The following is a 13,459-nucleotide window of genomic DNA, read 5'->3' as shown; positions in this document are numbered from 1 at the left end:
GGTTTGTCTGAGGGTGGATTCAGCTAATCTTTCACACAACACTTTGTTAATATGACTTCTAAGACAATCACAAGACCGTGCAGTTATTCAACTGACAGCTGACTCGGGCATGGCCTTGGGGAACAAGTCAGCCGCCTACCAAACAGAGTGTAGGCAGAACTGGCCCTTGGCGCTCGGGCTCTTCGATACCGGAGACTTCTAATGCCGACCCCATGTGGTTCTCCCCTCCTTCCAGGCCTGTGGGAGATGACACCTCTGGTCCCTCACAGTTAGTGGGGTCATGCGATGGGGTCTGCAGTGCCTTGTGAGCAGAAGGGTCCCCTGTCACCTTTAGGGGGAGGCATTTTCTCACCGGTGTGATTCTCCAGGTCCCTCCTCTGTGCCACGATGAGCCCCTAGGTCTCCCATGGAGACAGAGCCACAGAAGGAGAGCAGCTTGGACAGCCAACTGTCAGCTGGAGGATGCTCTTCGTGGAGCTGCCCAGCTCTGAAGCGCACCGTGCGTGAGGGAGAAATAAACCTTTGCTCTGCTCAGACTCGAAGATCTGGGGCAGTTTGCTGCGGCAGCATCTGGTGGCCTCTCCCGACAAATACACCTTGGTTGTCTCTTGGCAATTTCCAGGCCTTGCTTTGCAGCGAGATGGGCTCCGGTCTACTCATGCTTTCAGTCTCCCGAGATGACACCCCTGCCTTCCTTCTCCATCTTAAACTATATCCAAACCGAGAGCCTCCTCAGGGGCCTCTCGCCTGGACCTTGGCGACGCTGTTCCCCGCACAGGGCCTTCTCCCTGGGTGCACGCGTGCAGCCACGCGGATCTCTCCGCACCCCCCCGCCTCGGGTTCACATGCCTGCCCCCGGAGGACCTCTCCCAGGGTCCGGACCCCAGCCTGGTCTCTCGCAGCAGGGTGCACTTGCGGCTTCATCCGGGACTCCCTTCGGGGCTTGCCTGCTCCCCATACACTGGGGGCTCCTGGACCGCGGGTCGGGTCTGGCCTGGCCGCGCGTGCTCGCTGACTTGTATCTGCGCGCCGATCTCACTTTAGGAGAACTTCCATGCCTTCTGCACAGGGCGAGTCACTCCGGCCCAAGACCCCGCCTCCCGCCCCGCCCCCGCCTTTGCCGGGGAGCCCAGAGCGCCCGGGGACACCCTGAACCCCACGCGCACGCAGTCGCCCTTCCTGCGGCAGATGCGGCCGCCTGGCAGGCAGCGGGAGCGGGCGGCCTGCGCTGACCCCGGCGGCCTTTCACCGTCTGGGGAAGCGGGAACCGCCCGGCGGAGGGAGCGGAAAGCGCGAGTCAGAGCGAAAGCGGCGGCGAGGTCACAGTGACCTGCCAGGGAGGGCGGAGCCTGCGGGCCGCCGGGGAGACGCCCGTGCCCCGGGCCCGCCGTCCCCCCATCCCCCCACCCGCGCAGCCACTGCTCCGGGGTCCTCGCACGCACCCCCCGCAGCGCACCGGCCTCGGCTTTACCCGAACCTATTTTTAAGCCTGGAGGCTGGCTGGAGACCAGTTTTGCAAAGAAGGGCCTTTAATTAAAAAAAGAGGTGCATGAATGAAAGAAAGAGCAAGGGACATTAGCGTAGAGACCACACAGACCACAGAAAACCCTTGATGTCTTTGCAGTGGCTCCAGGGACGCGGCGGCTAATTCACACGTAATACCCCTGGCTGAATACTTCCCGGGGAGAGGCGCTGGTGATCAGAATGCCGCTGCTGTTTGCTGCTTGAACACCTACTGTGTGCAAGGCACTTTGCCACTCACTTTACATACGTCCGCTATCCTGACAATGACCGCAGGGGTATAGTTATTACCCTAACAACGTCGTTTTTAATTGAACTATAAGGGATGTCAGCCTTACCACCTGGGGTAGCAGGAGATTTAGACCTGCTTGTCTTCAATTTCGTCCTTAATGGACTTTTCCAGTGACTATGGCTGTGGAGCAAACCACCCCAAAGCTTGGTCGCTAAACATTGACAACAATTATTTTGCTTAGGAATCTGCAGTTCCCTGTGGGCTCGGTAGGGAGAGCTGTTTTAAAGACCCCACCTGCCCAGAACCTGCCCATGGCTACCTAGGCTTGGCTTTTGGATCTCGTGGGGCTGCCAGGGCCTATAAAGCCCCTCTGTGTTGGGACATTCTGTGCCCTAACGCTGGGGGTTCTGGGATCAGGAGGCTGAGATCCACAAAGAACAAATGGCCAAATCCAAGGCATCCAAAATTATTTAGCGGTTATATTAGCTACAGGGCAGACTTAGGGGACAAATTGGTACCAGGGGCTTCTTCACAACATGCTCACTTCGGGTTCTGAAGTGCTGGTCCCCTTGGCGTGGGGCCCGCTCCACAGTCTTCTGATTTACATTCAACCTCAAACAACCCCAGCCGGCCCCCAGAGCGGGAGGAGGGGGTGAGGCTCAGAGGGGCCCTGCTGGATGTCAGTAGCTGGGAGGGAATCCCAGGCCCCCAGGGCCCCAAGCCCCCCACCTCCGCCGTTCCTCCCCGCCTGCAGGATGATGAGTCTCTCCATAGAACAGACCTGAATTTTATTTATCTAGGCTCGATTTTTTTCCTCTTCTAATTCGTTTACTTCTGTTTTTATTCTTATGTGTGTGTGTTTTAAAACAGTCGTCACATCTTATTTCCCTTTTTCTAATTTCTTATGTTGATGACTCATCTCATTTATATTAATTCCTTCTTGCTTAGTAATGAAAGCAGGCTGTGGCTGCGTCGCCTAAGTTTTGCTGGGTAGTATTCTCATCATTCCTATGTAATTGCAGTTTTGATCTCTTCTGTCACCTGACATTCATTTAGGAGGGTATTTTTTATTTTTAAGTTTCAAGTGGTTAGATTTTTAACACTGAAGTTTGATTTACACATAGTGTATTTAAAAAATTAAGCTGTAGTCATTAACTTGTACGTTTATTTCATTGAGTTTTAAGACCCTCAATACACTTTCTGCTTTTTGGTATTTATTGAGGCTTTCTCTGTGGCCCAATGTGTAATCAATGCTTATAAATATTTCATGAATGCTGGCAAGGAAAGAGATTTGTTTTTGTTTTTTTGTTTTTTTAAGATTTTATTTATTCATTCGACAGAGAGAGAGACAGCCATCGAGAGAGGGAACACAAACAGGGGGAGTGAGAGAGGAAAAAGCAGGCTCCCAGTGGAAGAGCCTGATGTGGGGCTCGATCCCAGAACGCCAGGATCACGCCCTGAGCTGAAGACAGACGCTTAACGACTGAACCACCCAGGCGCCCCAAGAGATTTCTTTTTATATAAGATTTGATGTGGACATGGCTCACTAGCCTATGACCATAACCTAATATGCATATCTCTCTTATGCCCAAATTATACCCAAATTATGAAGGCGCAGTCCCCTCCCACACCCTACTCCTTTAACAAAGGCAAGACCTCCACTGAATATGTCCCATCTCCCCATAGGAGTGGAAAGAGAGATGGGCACTTGCCCAGCCCTAAGCCACACTTTGTCATCTGAACCCAGCAGAGGTCCCTTTGAGCTCCAGTCAGGACTGCAAGACTTTTTCCTCAATGGATAGGTGACCTCTGGCTGTCACTCCATGGCCCAGAAGTTTACCAGACTGCTCAGGAAAACTTGATTCTTCAGCTTCAGTCCTCATTTCCAACTTTAGGAGCTCAAACCAGTCCCAGGGACCGGAGAGGGAGTATCTGCCTTGCTGCCCCGTCTACCCCGTCCACTCGCCAACTTCCCCAAAAGACTCCTGGTCCCCCCAAATAGACTTCTCCATTAAAAAAAAAAAAATTCACATGACAACTGCTATCTCCGAAGAAATACTAACTGTGCTGGGAGGGCAGGTGGGGTGTCGATTTCTCCAGCAGTCTGTTAAATCGGCAGGATTGACCGCTGTTCAAGGTCTCCGCATTCTTGTTGATTTCAAACATACACCTCTGTCAAAGAGCCTGAGAGCTAAGTTACAACTTCCCACCACAACTGCATTTTTTGCCAATTTCTTCTGGTGTTTTAAAAACTTTTCATTTTATATATTTTGATGTCATAGCATTTCACATGGAAGAAGGATAACGGAATTATGATTTATTGCTTTCATGATTTATATGATTTATATCCTTAGGCAAAATAAAACAATCTTCTTGGCCTTATTTTAATACTTTTGCTTTGGATTTTATTTTCCAGAATTAAAAATTTTTTTGATATCTGCCTTTTTCACTTGCTTGTTGTCTGCATTTACCTATCACATTTTTGCCCACCCCTTTGCTTTCATTAGTAAATGCATATTGGATATCTCCCATATGCTCCCCGGTGTCTCAGGGCTGGGCTCTGGAGGACAGTGTGGGGTTTACCGTCCTTGTGTGCAATCGCATCCCACACCTTAGTTTTAAGTGTGTCTCTCATAAACAGCACGTAGTTCATTATTGGTTTTTGAGTTAAACTAATAGTTTATGTCTCATTACGGAGGTATTGGACCCTATCTGCATTTGTCATTGTAACTGATATCTTCGATCTTATTTTCGCCATGTTGTTTCATGTTTTCTGATTTTTATCCTTTCTTGCTCTTTCTTTGGTTTTCTGTCTTTCATTATCTGGGTTTTGTTATCTTTGGTGGTTATCTTCTGTGTTTTGGAAGGTATCTTCTCTGCTTTTTTTCACTCATAAGTTTCTTTTAGGTTATTGCCCGTATTCATAAGGATACATTGAGAAAAGACTTCTCCTCACCTGGTCTCTTATCCACCCACTTCTTGGCCCTTAGCAGAGTAGACTGGTGTATGTATCTAGATCATTGGCAGGGAACATTATTATATTATTTTTGGTCTCAAGAAGAATTCTCAGCACTCATATTCAATCCTGTAACTAGATTCATAGCGATGATTTAGGTTGACCTCTTCTTATAACTGGTTTGTGTGCTCACTGTCAACTTTGACATATTTTTCTCATTTTTTAAAACATTAAGTTGCTTTTTACCTTATTCAACTGGAGCTATGTCTATAAGAATTTCTGGTGGTATGTTTTCTGAGAAAGCACTTGCATTTCTAAGAATCCCTGCCATTTTACTTTTGCACGTGAGATACAATGTAGTTAACCCTATAATCCCTTATAGATTGTTTGCGACATCCATGTGTTGAAACCTAACCCCCAATGTAATGGTATGAGGAGGTGGGGCTTTTTGGAGGTGATGAAGTCATGAAGTGGAGCCCTCGTTAGTAGGACTAGTGCCCTTACAAAAGAGACCCAGAGAGTTCCCTCACTCCTCCTGCCATGTGAAGACCCAGTGAAAATATGGCCATCTGTGAACCAGAAAGCAACTGCTCGGCAGACACCGAATCTGCTGGACTTTGAGCCTTCGCAACTTTGTGAATAAAATGTCTTTTGTTTAAACCATCTAGTCTATGGGATTTCTTTTCCTTTTAACTTAGGTGTAACTCTTTTATTTTTATTTTTTTAAATTTTATTTTATTTAAATCCAATGAATTAACATACAGCGTAGTATTAGTTTCAGAGGTCGAGTTCAGTGATTCATCAGTTGCATATAACACCCGGTGCTCATGACATCACGTGCCCTCCTCAATGCCCAAATGCACTAAGATATTTTTGAGCTGTAAGAATTCCTTGAAAATTTTTAGAAGTGACATTACTGTCTCTGCTATTCTGTGTTGTAGAGAAGTCTGACCCTCAAGGCATTTTTATTTTTTTATATGGAGGCTGTTTTATTTTTTGTTCCTGCCTAGATATCCTGAAGGATCCTAGAGGTGGGAATGTAAAACAGTACAGCCACTCTGGAAAGCAGTTTGGCAGTTTTTATAAAACTTAATGTGCTCGTGGTTTATCAATGTTATTGGTTGTTTTGACTAACCAGCTTTTTGCCTCATTGATTTTTTTTCTATTCTTCTATTTTAATTTATTGATTTTAAATATAACAACTTTATTGATTGTTGATACATAATTCACATGGCATACAATTCAGACATTTAAAGTGTACAAATCAGTGGTTTTAGTATATTCATTGAACTGTGCAACTATCACCATCATTTTAGAACATTTTCATCACCCCCACAAAAAAAAACAACACTATACCAATGAGTAGTCACCCCATTCTTCCCATCCCCCAGCTTCGAAAATAGCTAATCTTTTTAGATTTGCTTACTCTGGAAATTTCATATAAATAGAGTCATATGGTTTGAGGTCCCTTGTAATAGACATCTTCCACTTAGCATAATAATACAAAATTCATTCATGTTGTAGCATATATCAACACTTTATTTTGTTGCAAAATAATATTCCATTGTATGGACATACCACATTATTTATACATTCTTCAATCAATAGATAATTTAGTTTTTTTCCACTTTTTGCCTATTATGAATAACATTGTTATGAACATCAGTGTGCAAGTTTTTGTGCGGGCATCTATCTGCATTTTTCTTCAGGGTAGACCCAGGAGTGAAATTGGTGGGCCATATGGGATCTCTGTTTAGCCATTTAAAAACCTGCCAGATTATTTTCCAAAGTGGTGACATCATTTTACATTCCTGCCAGCAGTGTATGAGGGTTCTGATCTCTCCACATCTTTGCCAACACTTGATTTGGCTTTTTAATTCTAGCTCTCTAGTGAGCGTGAAATGGTATCTCATTGCAGATTTGATTTGTATTTCCCTGATGGTTAATGATGTTGAACATCTTTTCATGTGCTTATTGGCCATCTGCGTATTTTCTTTGGTGGAATATCTATTCACGCTCTTTGCCCATTTTTAATGAGGCTATTTGTCTTCTTGTTGAGCTGTCATAGTTCTTTTTTTTTTTTTTTAAGATTATTTATTTATTTATTTGACAGAGAGACAGCCAGCAAGAGAGGGAACACAAGCAGGGGGAGTGGGAGAGGAAGAAGCAGGCTCCCAGCGGAGCATGGAGCCCGATGCGGGGCTTGATCCTGGGACTCCGACATCATGACCTGAGCCCAAGGCAGAAGCTTAACCAACCAAGCCAACTAGATGCCTCTTGTTGAGTATTTTTAATCATGAATGCATGTTGGATTTTGTGAAATTCTTTTTCTGAATCTATTGAGATGATCACATGATTTTTGTCCTTTATTCTATTGACATGCTGCATTACATTAATTGATATTCAGATGTTAAAACACTTTTCATTCTTGGGATATATCCCACTTGGTTGCTATATTAGTTCTCCAGAGAAATAGGTAATAGCATGTGTGTGTGTGTGTGTGTGTGTGTATGTGTGTGTGTGTGTTTGGTATATAGGTATAGACATAGATTTATCTCTCTGTCACCTGTCAATCTATTTATCTATGTTTTTTGATGCTACTTTTTATATTTTTAAAATTTTGTGTATCCCTTAACTATAGTAATTATTTTTACTACTTTTGTCTTTTAATCTTCATACTAGTTTTAAAAGCAATTAATCCTTTACTATATATTTACATTTTTCAGTGAGATTTTTACTTTCATATGTTTTCTTGTTACTAACTCCTTTTTTTTTCAAGCTAAAGAAGTGCCTTTAATATTTCTTGTAAGCTTTTGCTTGTCTGGAAAACTCTACTTCTCCTTCAATTTTTAATGATAGCTTTGCTAGGTAGAATGTTCTTGGTTGGAAGAGTACTGCAAAGTTTCTGCTGAGAAATCTGCTGATAGTCTTATGGGAGTCTCTTATAAGTAACAATTTGCTTTTTTTCTTGCTGCTTTTAAGATTCTGTTTTTGACTTTTGACATTTTAATTATAATGTGTTTTGGGGTGGGTCTTTTTGTGTTCATCTTATTTGGAACTCTTTAGGCTTTCTGTTTTGTTTTGTTTTGTTTTAAAGATTTTATTTATTTATTTGACAGAGATAGAGACAGCCAGTGAGAGAGGGAACACAAGCAGGGAGAGTGGGAGAGGAAGAAGCAGGCTCATAGCGGAGGAGCCTGATGTGGGGCTCGATCCCGTAACGCCGGGATCACGCCCTGAGCCGAAGGCAGACGCTTAACCACTGTGCCACCCAGGCGCCCCTCTTTAGGCTTTCTGGATCACAGTGTCTGTTTCTTTCCCTCAGGTCAGAGAAGTTTTCAGCCATTATTTTTTCAAATACGTTTTCTGCCCCCTTTTCTCTTTCGTCAGACTGTGAATGTTATTTCACTTGATGCTGTGCTCTAGGTCCCATAAGCAATCTTTGCTTAGTTCTTTTCCTCTTTTCTTCTTCTTCTTCCTCTTCTTCTTCTTCCCCTCCTTCTCCCCCTCCCCCTCGTCCTCTCTCCCTCCCCCTCCCCTCCCCCTTTCTTCTTCCTCTTCTTCTTCCCCTTCTTCTTCTTCTTCTTCTTCTTCTTCTTCTTCTTCTTCTTCTTCTTCTTCTTCTTCTTCTTCTTTTTCTTCTTCTGCTCTATTGGGTGAGTTCGACTGCCTTCTATTCCAACCTGCTGATCCATTCTTCTGCTTCATCTAGACTGCTGTTGAACCCCTCTATTTTTCAGTTCAGTTATTGTATTCTTCAGCTCTGTAACTTCTGTTTGGTACTTTCTCATATTTTCTCTCTTTATTGAAGTTCTCACTTTGCTCATCTATTCTCCTGAATTCATTGAACATCTTTATGACCATTACTTTGAAATCTTTATCAGATAAATTACTTATCTCCATCTCATTAAGGTTTTTCTCCAAGGTTTTATCTCATTCTTTTCTTTGAAACATAGTCCTCTGTTTCTTTATTTTGCTTGATTCTCTTTGCTGGTTTCTATACAGTAGCTAAAACAAACACCTATCCTAGTTTTGAAGGAGTAGTCTGTGTAGGAGATGAAACTTATCATTTCACTTTGCCCTACTTCCTGGTTGTCTTTTGAACTTCTGTGACTGTCTAATTATCCTGATTTATTCTTAATTTGTCCCAGTTATTGAGGGTTTGCCAATACTTGTGAGTGTTTCAGAGGGAGGCATCTCAGGTAGCACATAGCTTCTGGCTCTTTGAAAGCTAGACTTTCAGGCAGCAGCCTTTAAGATATGCAAATATATCTAGTCCTTTGGGACCACAGCTGTAAACTCTGCTGGCCTCCAGACCAGGCAAACTGGAGGTGTTCTTTTGGCAAAAATTGTAAAACTTGGAGCTCCAGATGAGTGTAGGAGTTCTTTTGTGGGAAGTATCAACAAGCTGACCTGTACTGAGGCTCTCTTTATCTCTCATAACAGTTTTTTTTTTTAAGTATAGCCACCCCAATTTTCCTGAAATTGCTCTTTATGTGGGTCTTTATTTTTAATTCATTTACTTTCAGTCTAGCTGTATCTTTGGATCTAAAGTGTATATATTATATATATGTCCAACTATACATTATATACATATCATTTTATGTAATTGTTTCTTAAACCAGTTAAGAAAAAAAATGAAAATAGACATTTTATAGGATCTTTTACAATTAAACAACATAATTATGTAATTATCTTTATAAATGCTCCTTATCTTTTGTGTAAATTCTAATTACCCTCTGGGATCACTTACTTTTATCTTGAAGAACTCCCTTTAGTATTTCTTGTATGGGGGAGAGGTTGCTAGAAACAAATTATCTCACTTTTTGTTTATCTGGGAAGGTCTTTATTTCACCTTCCATTTTTGAGAGCTTTGCTGGATATAGGATTCTTGGTTGGTGGGTTTTTTTTTTTTTTTTTTTTTTTTTTTTTTGATAACTTTGAACAGGTTAGGCCACTTTCTTTTGGTCATCATTGTTTTTGATGAGAGTCAGCTGTTAATCTTCTTGGGGTTCTTTTGTAAGTGATACATGTTTTTCCCTGTTGCTTTCAAAATTTTCTACTTGTTTTTGGTTTTCAGCATTTTGGGAGTTCATTGAGCTTCTTGGATGTGTAGATTATCATTTTTCAATAAACCTGGGAAGTTTTCACTCATCATTTCTTTGGGTATTTTCCCTTTTCCTTTCTCTCTCTGCTTTCCTTTGTTAAAAGATAAACTGAGAAGGGGTGTCTGGGTTGGTTAAGCATCTGACTCTTTATTTCGGCTCAGGTGGTGAGATCAAGACCACACTCACTGGGGAGTCTGCTTGAGATTCTCTCCCTTTCCCTCTGCCCCTCCCCACCATGCTCTTTCTCTCTAAAATAAATAAATAAACAAACGGAGGCACATTAAAAATTTGAAGTCTTTATTTTGAGCAAATATCAATCTGAATTGGGCAGCACCAAACCAACAGTAGTTAGGAATGCTCTGCTGACAGAAGTTAGAGGAAAGACTTTCATAGCGAAGATATGGAAGTAGAGCAAAGAAATTATTTGATTCACTATGGCTTAAGTAGTTGCCTTTTTTGGGCAAGCCTAGTTAGCTATTTGAGGTTGACTGTTCTTAAATTTCATTTTCTCAGAAATGAGTGCATTTATAAACTGACTCTAGCTTAGGTTTTGATCTGCTTACCCAGGCTATCGAGGCAGTAGAGCCACCTCAGCATGATGGCTTCCTTGTTTATTTACTTTAACACTTTCTGTTACTCCCATTACAGTGGTTCCCTCTTATCCATGATTTTGTTTTCCATTGTTTCAGTTACCTACATTCATCTGCAGTCTGGAAGCAGATGATCATCCTTCTGACATATCATTGAAGGTCAATAGTAGCCCAACACTACTTCACAGTGCCTACATCATTCACCTCATTTCATCTCATCACAGAAGCATTTTATCTCTCATCACAAAAAGAGTGAGTACAATACAGTAGATATGGAGAGAGAGAGACCACATTCATGCAACTTGATAATTGTTCTATTTTATTATTGTTGTTGTTAATCTCTTACTATGTCTAATTTATAAATTAAACTTTATTATAGGTATGTATGTATAGGAAAAAACATAGTTTATATAAGGCTCAGTGTTATCTGCAGTTTCAGGCGTCCACTGGGGGTCGTGGAATGTGTCCCCCATGGATGGCGGGGTTGGGGTTGTGCTACTGTACATGTATATTGCTGTGCTTAACAGTGTTGCACATATCTTGGAGGCTCTGTTTTTGTCTATTTTTCCCTCTTTTCTTCAGTTTGCATATTCTCTATTGATCTATCTTTAGCTTTGCTAAAATTCTTTCTTTTGCCAATTTAAATGTACCATTGAGCCTCTCTAATGGAAATTTTATTTTCTTTATGTTACTTTCCAAATCCAGTATTTCCATTTGCTTTAAAAAAATTCTCTTTATTGACATTCTCTATTTGATGCAACATTGTCATCATACTTTTCTTAACTTCTTTAATCATAGTTTCATTTAGTTCTTTGAACATATTATAATGGCCACTTGAAAGGCTCTGCTAAATTTGACATTTGGTCACTGTCACAGGCAGTTTCTATTGTTTGTTTCTTTCCTGGTGTATGGGTTATGCTTTCTTGTTTCTTTGCATGTTTCATTACTTTCTGTTGGGATATTTTGGATAATATCTTGTAGCAACTCTGGGTACTGGTACTCAACTCCCCTAAAAGGCTTGCTATTGTTATTTGCATGTTTATTTGTTTAGTGAATGGTTGGATTATTTTTGTCGAATTTATTCTCCTCTGCACTGTTAAGCCTTTGATATTGCTCTAACCAGAGTGGGGGACATGCTTGGGTCTGTAATGACCATGGGTTTGGCAGTGCTTTCTCTGACTCTTTCTCTGACAACACCCAGCTATTTTGCTCCATTAATTGCTGGCTAATTGCTATGTTGTTCTCAACAATTACTCCATAGACTAATCCAATCAAATCACGGCTCTGTTCAAAGAGTGGTTCTGGGTGTCAATGTTTGTTCTGGTATTAGCTGGACTCCCCCTTAGTGTTTCTTTCTCACATTCTCTGCTTTCCCACCAGGCAAAATCTTTGAGCCTTGGCTGTTGAGGTGGGGTGGGGAAAGTGATGTACTTTTCCTCAGGTGATATCCATACTTTGTTTGCTTGGTGCCTGGTAGATGGGGTTGGGCAGTGGCCTCTGTGCTTCTGTTTGCCTTTCCTAGCATGGAACCACTACCTTACAAGGTGGGGCAGAGGTATTTGGGGTCCCTGTATTCTCAGTGGCACCATGTCCAAAGTGGAAAATTTCCCATGAGTGGTGGCTGCGTAGAACTCCCACCTCTCAGCCATTGTCACCTAGAACTTAGCCTCAGGCAGCTGGAGGTAGGCTAAGAAGCAGTGACCTGTCCTTCCCGGGAAGATTCTGTAGTCTCCAACTGGGAGCCCCAGGGAGAAAGAGCAATGTGTTCTTGGCTGCACCCAACTGGAATGGAGATTCTGTCTTCCTGAGTTGGGAGGGAAGAGGCATGAAGCAGGTTTGGGTTCAAATACTACAAACTCTCACTGCCCTTACTGAATTATAGTAGATTTTCTTGAATACCTGGTCTTTTTTTTTTCATTTGCTATATAACCTTGGGACCACTTTCTGACACTTTAAGTAGTTGTTTCTTATGCTTTTCAGTAGTTTCATTGAGGAGCAAGTCCATAGAACTCCTCATGTTGTCATGCTGGAAGTCCTTCACCTCTTCTAATGTAAGAACTTAGTGCTATAAATTTCCCTCTCAACATTGCTTTAGCTATGTCTTGCTTCTTTAGATAGGCTGTGTTTTCTTTCTTTCTTTTTTTTTTGTATTAGTCAGGGCTCTCCAGAGAAACAGAATCAATAGGATATCCATATATCTATATCATCTAACTATAAATAGATCATGGGAAGATCCTATATACCTATATCTGTGTCTCAATATTCTACATCTATCTATCTATCTATCTATCATCTATCTATCATCTATCAATCAATAAATCATGTAACGCTCTCCATATATATATATATATATATATATATATATAAAGAGATTTTGTATATGTTATTGACTTATGCAATTACAGAGGCGGGGAAGTCCCATGATCTGTCCTCTGCAAGTTAGAAACCTAGGACAGTCAAAGATATAGTTGGAAGGTCTGAGGCCTGAGAGCCGATGCTACAGATTCCAGTTTAAGTCGGAAATCCTGAGAACCAGGACCAACAAAGGCAGAAGATTAACATTACAGGTCAAGGAGTCGAGCAGAGAGTGAGTTCAACCTTCCCCTGCCTTTTTGTTTTATTCAGGCCCTTGCTGAATTGGATGGTGCCCACCCACGTTGGGGAGACCTCCTGCTTTATTGAATCCATCAATTCAAATGCTAATCCCTTCCAGAGACATCCTCACAGACACACCCAGAGATAATGTTTAACCAGATATACCGGCAACTCAGCCCAGTCAAGTTGATAGATAAAATTAGCCATCACAATTTTTATTCAGTTCTGTGTATTTTAAAATTTCCTTTGAGATTTCCTCTTTGATGCATGGGTTATTTAGAGGGGTATTGTTTAATTTTCAGTCTTTACAGATTTTCTTGTTGTGTTTTTGGTATTGATTTCTGGTTTGATTTCATCATGGGCAGAGAACATATTCTGTATGATTGTATCCAGATTTTAACAGAGCAGATTATTCACCTTAATGACTCCCTCATTCTTTGAATATATAACCGAAACT

The 13,459-nt window shown here is 41.9% G+C and overlaps 1 long non-coding RNA gene across 1 annotated transcript in view; it reads left to right on the top strand.

The window, feature by feature from the left end:
• LOC130541967 (uncharacterized) overlaps positions 1-13,245 on the top strand; it is a 52,263-nt gene extending 39,018 nt beyond the window's left edge. The window contains exons 2-4 of the long non-coding RNA XR_008956130.1: positions 6,823-6,988; positions 10,507-10,659; positions 13,033-13,245. This is a non-coding gene — a long non-coding RNA (uncharacterized LOC130541967). The remainder of the gene's footprint in view (positions 1-6,822; positions 6,989-10,506; positions 10,660-13,032) is intronic.
• Positions 13,246-13,459: the final 214 nt, after the last annotated feature.

The sequence above is a fragment of the Ursus arctos genome, unplaced genomic scaffold (genome assembly GCF_023065955.2).
Source record: "Ursus arctos isolate Adak ecotype North America unplaced genomic scaffold, UrsArc2.0 scaffold_28, whole genome shotgun sequence".
NCBI classification, from domain to species: domain Eukaryota; kingdom Metazoa; phylum Chordata; class Mammalia; order Carnivora; family Ursidae; genus Ursus; species Ursus arctos.
Note: the sequence above shows the minus strand (reverse complement) of the source record. Positions and strands in the feature narration are given on the sequence as shown.